General features: G+C 33.7%; 1 long non-coding RNA gene across 1 annotated transcript in view; it reads left to right on the forward strand.

Annotated features, from left to right (window-relative positions):
* Positions 1-1151, forward strand: part of LOC111083630 — a 3631-nt gene extending 2480 nt beyond the window's left edge. Inside the window, exon 3 of the long non-coding RNA XR_002609151.1 lies at positions 584-1151. This is a non-coding gene — a long non-coding RNA (uncharacterized LOC111083630). The remainder of the gene's footprint in view (positions 1-583) is intronic.
* Positions 1152-6257: the final 5106 nt, after the last annotated feature.

Here is a 6257-nt window from a genome sequence, read left to right on the forward strand (position 1 = left end):
AATTCATGCCAATAATTTACCATCTCTGCGCTTCTGTCTTCTTGCCATTCTTACTTAAAATGATTTTGCATTCAGAAATTCGGGACTTAAATACGGATTTGATGCACGAGAAAATAGTGCATATTGGACGTGAAGAAGGGAGCAAGTTGCACGTGGGGAAAAAAACGCGCCTGATTTAAATGTCACACCTGAACGCTCACATCCTTTTAATTATATTTGAAATTATTAACATTGCTCAACATCATGAAAATTAAACCTTATTTTCAATAAGCAATCCTGAAAAATATTTGGGGGTGCTTAACTTTTTTCCAGGTGTATATATTATAGTATATAGTTTCTTCAATTTTAAACCAAATAAATTTATGTGACAATCTTTTCCAAAATCCACCAAAGTCTAAAGTGTTGTTTGACAATTTGGAAATATTATAAATAACAAAAGAGAGTGGCTACAATAGCATAAAGAATATTTATAAACTTTTTGTCCAGTTTTGATTGAAAAAAGTTCAACAGTTAACCATCAAATTCCAATAACTTAGTTTATATAAAATAAATATTGTCGTGTTTTGCTTTTCGTATTTTTCAGTGCTTTTGATAGGGCAGCGTTCTGCATGAGAGAAGCTGAGCAACACTCCGACTGCTCTATCACAGACCGACAGATGGAAACCAGGTTGGCCGGCTTTCACCTGCAGATTGGAGAAAAAGACTGCAGTCGCTACGGTCCGGAAACTTGTGGTGCCGAAGTTGTTGTATCAGCTGCTGGACTAATTCTAACAACTCTCGTTCTTTCGAGATGGTTTTTCTATCACTATTAGAACAAGCAATAGTTCATGAAAACATAATGTATGTGGCGCCATCTACTTTAAACAACTGAAAACAATTTATAATTTACTGTGCAAGTGTTATTACTTTAAAAAGTCTGTTAATAACTGTAGTAGACGTATTATAGTTTGTACGTTTCATCATAGACAATATAATAGTCAGCGGAAAAAGAACTCGATGAAAATCGCGGAGAAAAAGTTAAGATCATCACTAGTTTTTGCGTGATGTTCACCCTACAAGTTTCTTTTTTCACATACACAATATTTTTACTTTTCTCCTAATTGTGTACCTTAAACATGACTTTACATAGTTTCATAAAAATATTATGATAATGTTGTCGTTCTTTGTTTGCTAACTAGGTTTTTGGTGTGTTTTATCGAAATTTATAAAAAGCACAGAGAAAATTTGGTGACCATTAATTAATTAGTTAAGAAATTGCGATGTAGGTGTCGGAAGCTCTGACGTCATGATTCATAAATTCTACAGCGTGACGTGTGAAGAGAGAGCGACCTAGCACACTCTAGCGGTTTCAAGCGAATCTAACCTTCATAATTCATCATTATTTTTTTAATTTTTCTCCAACACATGTTATTTCTTCATTATCTTTTGTTACCTAAAAATAAATAATGAAACTGATTTAGTTTTGTTGCCTAAAGGTAAAAAAAGGTGAGAATTAAAAAAAAAAAACATTCTTCATTCCTCATCATTCATCCTGTTTACTGAAGGACTTTGGAACTTTTAGAATACATAGTTTATATTTTCAACTTTGTGCAAGAACAGCTCAATCTTGACAGTTGGCCCTATTCGTAGCCTTTTTTCGGTTGAACCTGGTACCAGTCAAGCCTAGTGCAGATCAGTGTCCACTTAGAAAAATTTCACAGGAAATGTTATTTCGTCAAACCGTGACTAGTCGTAAATTTTAATTTTGCTTCAAGATACGGACATAAGTAATTGTTATATAAGCACCGCTCATCAATATTCAATACTGGATCTGTTTAGTCACTCTTTTACCTTCATTATCGACTCTGTTCCAGTCACTTAACAGATCAGGTTTATTAATAATTTCGTACTTAGACAGAAAAAGAAAGAGGCCCGAAACGTCTGGACCCAATTACGTTTCAAAATAAGGAGGTCCTCTCTGCAAAGTACGTTTTCACATTTCTACGGTTTAGAATATAAAAACATGTTGTTTCATAATAATTCCCGTTTCCTGTTTGTTTGTTTTTTTACGTCGTTGTGCCAGCATGTGAACAGTGACGTAATAACGTAACAGTGACGTCATATATTACGATCGAAGTGATTTGATTTTTATTTATAAATTGTACTAGCGAAGTTTTAAAATTATGTAATTTGTATCAGAATGATATCTCTTACTAAAATAATTGAGTTATTATGGGATTTTCTCATGTTAATCAGGCAAATCAAGAAAAAAAAAAAAGGTTGGAATCCTGAATCTTCCAGCTTAATCTTTAACTTCATTTGGACTTCCATAAATAAGAGTCATTCTTTAGAGTAGAAACCGTTCCTGATGTTAACCCTAAAGATTTCCCGAACTGTATTACAATACAGCATTACTGTATTAACTGTTTTATGGTACGATTTGGTTCCCCTGGTAGCGCAGCTGTAATTTTTCGGACTTACATCGCTTAAATCCGTGGTTCGATTCCCCGCGGTGGACACAACAGATAGTCCAATGTGGCTTTGTTCTAAACAAAGTGTACGATTTTATCATTTTAAGTGAAACTGTTATATATCACAATGTTATTGTGACATTGCAACAATATTAAAGTTATTCATTTTTACCTGAAACAATATACCACAATGTTATTGTATTAACTGTACAATACAACATTATTAAAGTTATTCATTTTTACCTGAAACAATATACCACAATGTTATTGTATTAACTGTACAATACAACAATATTAAAGTTATTCATTTTTACCTGAAACAATATACCACAATGTTATTGTATTATCTGTACAATACAACAATATTAAAGTTATTCATTTTTACCTGAAACAATATACCACAATGTTATTGTATTATCTGTACAATACAACAATATTAAAGTTATTCATTTTTACCTGAAACAATATACCACAATGTTATTGTATTAACTGTACAATACAATATTAAAGTTATTCATTTTTACCTGAAAACAATACTTTAAAAAAAGTTGTCATCAACATCATAGTTTTGAAACGGTCGTGGTATGCTGTACAATTATTAATCTCATAAGCAGTAAAAAAAGAAGCTTGTTGATTTTCCCACAAAACTGAATAAATTTGATGCTCAAAATACGAGAGGAAAAAGATAGACGGTTAAAAATGGAATCGAGATCCACGCCCTCATAACCAGCATAGTTCTGGACGTTTCGGTTAATATACCAGCAACAAGAAGAAAGCAGAAAATTGAATTTCATTACAGCATCCTTCAACATCCGTGTCGTTGTTTGTTTTTAATTTAATCATCAATAAAATATTTTTATTTACCAAATAGTCCGTGATTACCTGACATACGTAGAATCATGATTTAATTGTTTCTGCTCTTGAACAATTACAACACCAGAGTGCAGCACTAACACAAGAATGCGAAACATATTAACGGCCGCTAAGTATTTGTGGCGTTAATTTGGAGTTATAAATGTTATCAATATATCGTTTTGTGCCTTAATTGGTGATAATAACATTAGGCTTAACAGTTCTTCCAAATGTCTGTCTGTATACAATATTCTGTTTAAAATTGTTCATTAGTTCTTAAATAGACAGATCGAATACAGTAATACTCCAACATACAAACAGACAGAAGCTCCAACACAAAGATAAACAGAAAGCAGTAATATAAACTCCAACACAGAGATAGACAGAAGACGGTAACATAAACTCCAACACAAACAGACGGATGACAGGTGGAAGTCAGTAATATAAAGTCTAACACACAAACAGACAGGTGGAAGACAGTAATATAAACTCAAGCACACAAACAGACAGGTGAAAGACAGTAATATAAACTAAAATACACAAACAGACAGGTGGATGACAGTAATATAAAATCTAACACACAACCAGACAGGTGGAACAGTAATATAAACTACAACACACAAACAGACAGGTGGAAAACAGTAATATAAACTACAACACATAAACAGACAGGTGGAACAGTAATATAAACTACAACACATAAACAGACAGGTGGGTGACAGTAATATAAACTACAACACATAAACAGACAGGTGGGTGACAGTAATATGAACTAAAATACACAAACAGACAGGTGGAAGACAGTAATATAAAATACAACACAGACAGTTGGAAGACAGTAATATAAACTTAAGCACACAAATAGACAGGTAAAAGACAGAAATATAAACCCGAAGACACAGACAGGTTTTGGTAATTTAGGATGAGATTCTTAGTTAAGGCACATTTTATTGGGTGGTTGGTTATCTATCTGTATTTTTGTATTGGGTGGTCAGTTATATATCTGTATTTTTGTATTGGGTGGTTGGTTATCTATCTGTATTTTGTATTATGTGGTTGGTTATATATCTGTATTTTGTATTGTGTGGTTGGTTATCTATCTGTATTTTTGTATTGGGTGGCTGGTTATATATCTGTATTTTTGTATTGGGTGGTTGGTTATCTATCTGTATTTTTGTATTGTGTGGTTGGTTATCTATGTGTATTTTTGTATTGGGTGGCTGGTTATATATCTGTATTTTTGTATTGTGTGGTTGGTTATATATCTGTATTTTTGTATTGTGTGGTTGGTTATATATCTGTATTTTTGTATTGGGTGGCTGGTTTTATATATCTGTATTTTTGTATTGGGTGGCTGGTTTTATATATCTGTATTTTTGTATTGGGTGGTTGGTTATATATCTGTATTTTTGTATTGGGTGGCTGGTTTTATATATCTGTATTTTTGTATTGGGTGGCTGGTTATATATCTGTATTTTTGTATTGGGTGGTAACGTACATTCCAAGCAGTGGGTAGCGGTCTTCTTTGGCAACATCCGTGTCTGTAATAGGATGTGGACATCCCTAGAGAATATATCTCTTCAGACCATCTATTTCCCGCTTCTGTAAGCGTCACTATAACAGTGATACTCACGTGATAGGTATCACAAAGACAAGTTTTTTTGTTGTTGTTGTTGTTACTATTGTTGATAACACAGGTCGTAGGGTGAAAGGATTCTTTTCCACTCGAGAGGAGTGTTATTTAGGGGGTTGCTTCGATTCTATGTTTGGTCTTCCTGTGGTGAAGAACATCTCTTAAGTGTGGCATCTCCTGAATTGAGCTCCAACACTTTTAACTGGAACACTTAACAACGCAACGTTTTCAAGGTAACCTTGTAGCGCTACCTACACTATTTTTTATTAAATATGTTTTACACGTGTTTCTATGCGCTTCCGCCAACTGGCAAAGTCATGGCCAGTATGTTTCTCCAACCCACCCACGAAATTTCTATACCAAAAATTTATTTTGTAACAGACCTGTATATTCTTATTCGTTTCGAATCCTCGTGAAATTACTGGCGCTCTCTCTCTCCCAGTTCTTGAATTTCCAAGTTTGTGCGATAGATTTTGTCAGCAATGAACCCTTGTGTTGAGAGTATTAACGTGGGTGAAGGAACTCACCAACTTCGTGAATGTACGGGTAAAATAAATAGTAAAGCCTGTTTCGAGATGCCTCAAGGGTTACGAAATGGGGAAACCTGTTTATGAAGATTTCAAGCTTGGTTGCATTCTCAGTTCTTGCGTCTGTCTTTTATACAAAAGTCATAGGCAAGAAACTCAGACACTGCAAAAGGAAACGCGAGTAAGCCAAACTCTACAGGACGTCTTCTGCACCAGCATTAGTCCACGAGTTTACAGTAACTATCTAGTTTCGTTTCTTGGTTCTTTCAATTTTTAACAAAGATTTGGTGAGCTGTCAACGTCTACTTATGTACAATCGTTTATTTATTAAGTAAAGTAAACAATTCCCTACTCTTTAATTAGTGAATTGGAGAAGAAGAAGAAAAGAGGATCAAGGATTTGGCACAGGTAAGTGAAACGTTTTGTAAAACTTCGAGATTATTCTACTAAAAACGTGAGTTTGAATGAGTCCGTGTCAGGAGCTTTGTGAAAACTCGTGTTTTGACTCTTTATATTTATGAGAATCAACAGGAAGTAACATATATTTTATCATACATGACATGAAATATCTTAATACACACTTCGTAGTAAAAAACCATTCGGTATTGTTATACCTGTTAATATGTGTTTTTATTTATCACAAGATTTTCATCGAAATAATTGAAGACTTAAACTTGTTTCAAAGACAACCGGGATAAGATCAAATACTGTACAAACTTTGGACCAGGATAAGATCAAATACTGTACAAACTTTGGACCAGGATAAGATCAAATACTGTACAAACTTTGGACCGG

The sequence above is a fragment of the Limulus polyphemus genome, unplaced genomic scaffold (genome assembly GCF_000517525.1).
Source record: "Limulus polyphemus unplaced genomic scaffold, Limulus_polyphemus-2.1.2 Scaffold10425, whole genome shotgun sequence".
NCBI classification, from domain to species: domain Eukaryota; kingdom Metazoa; phylum Arthropoda; class Merostomata; order Xiphosura; family Limulidae; genus Limulus; species Limulus polyphemus.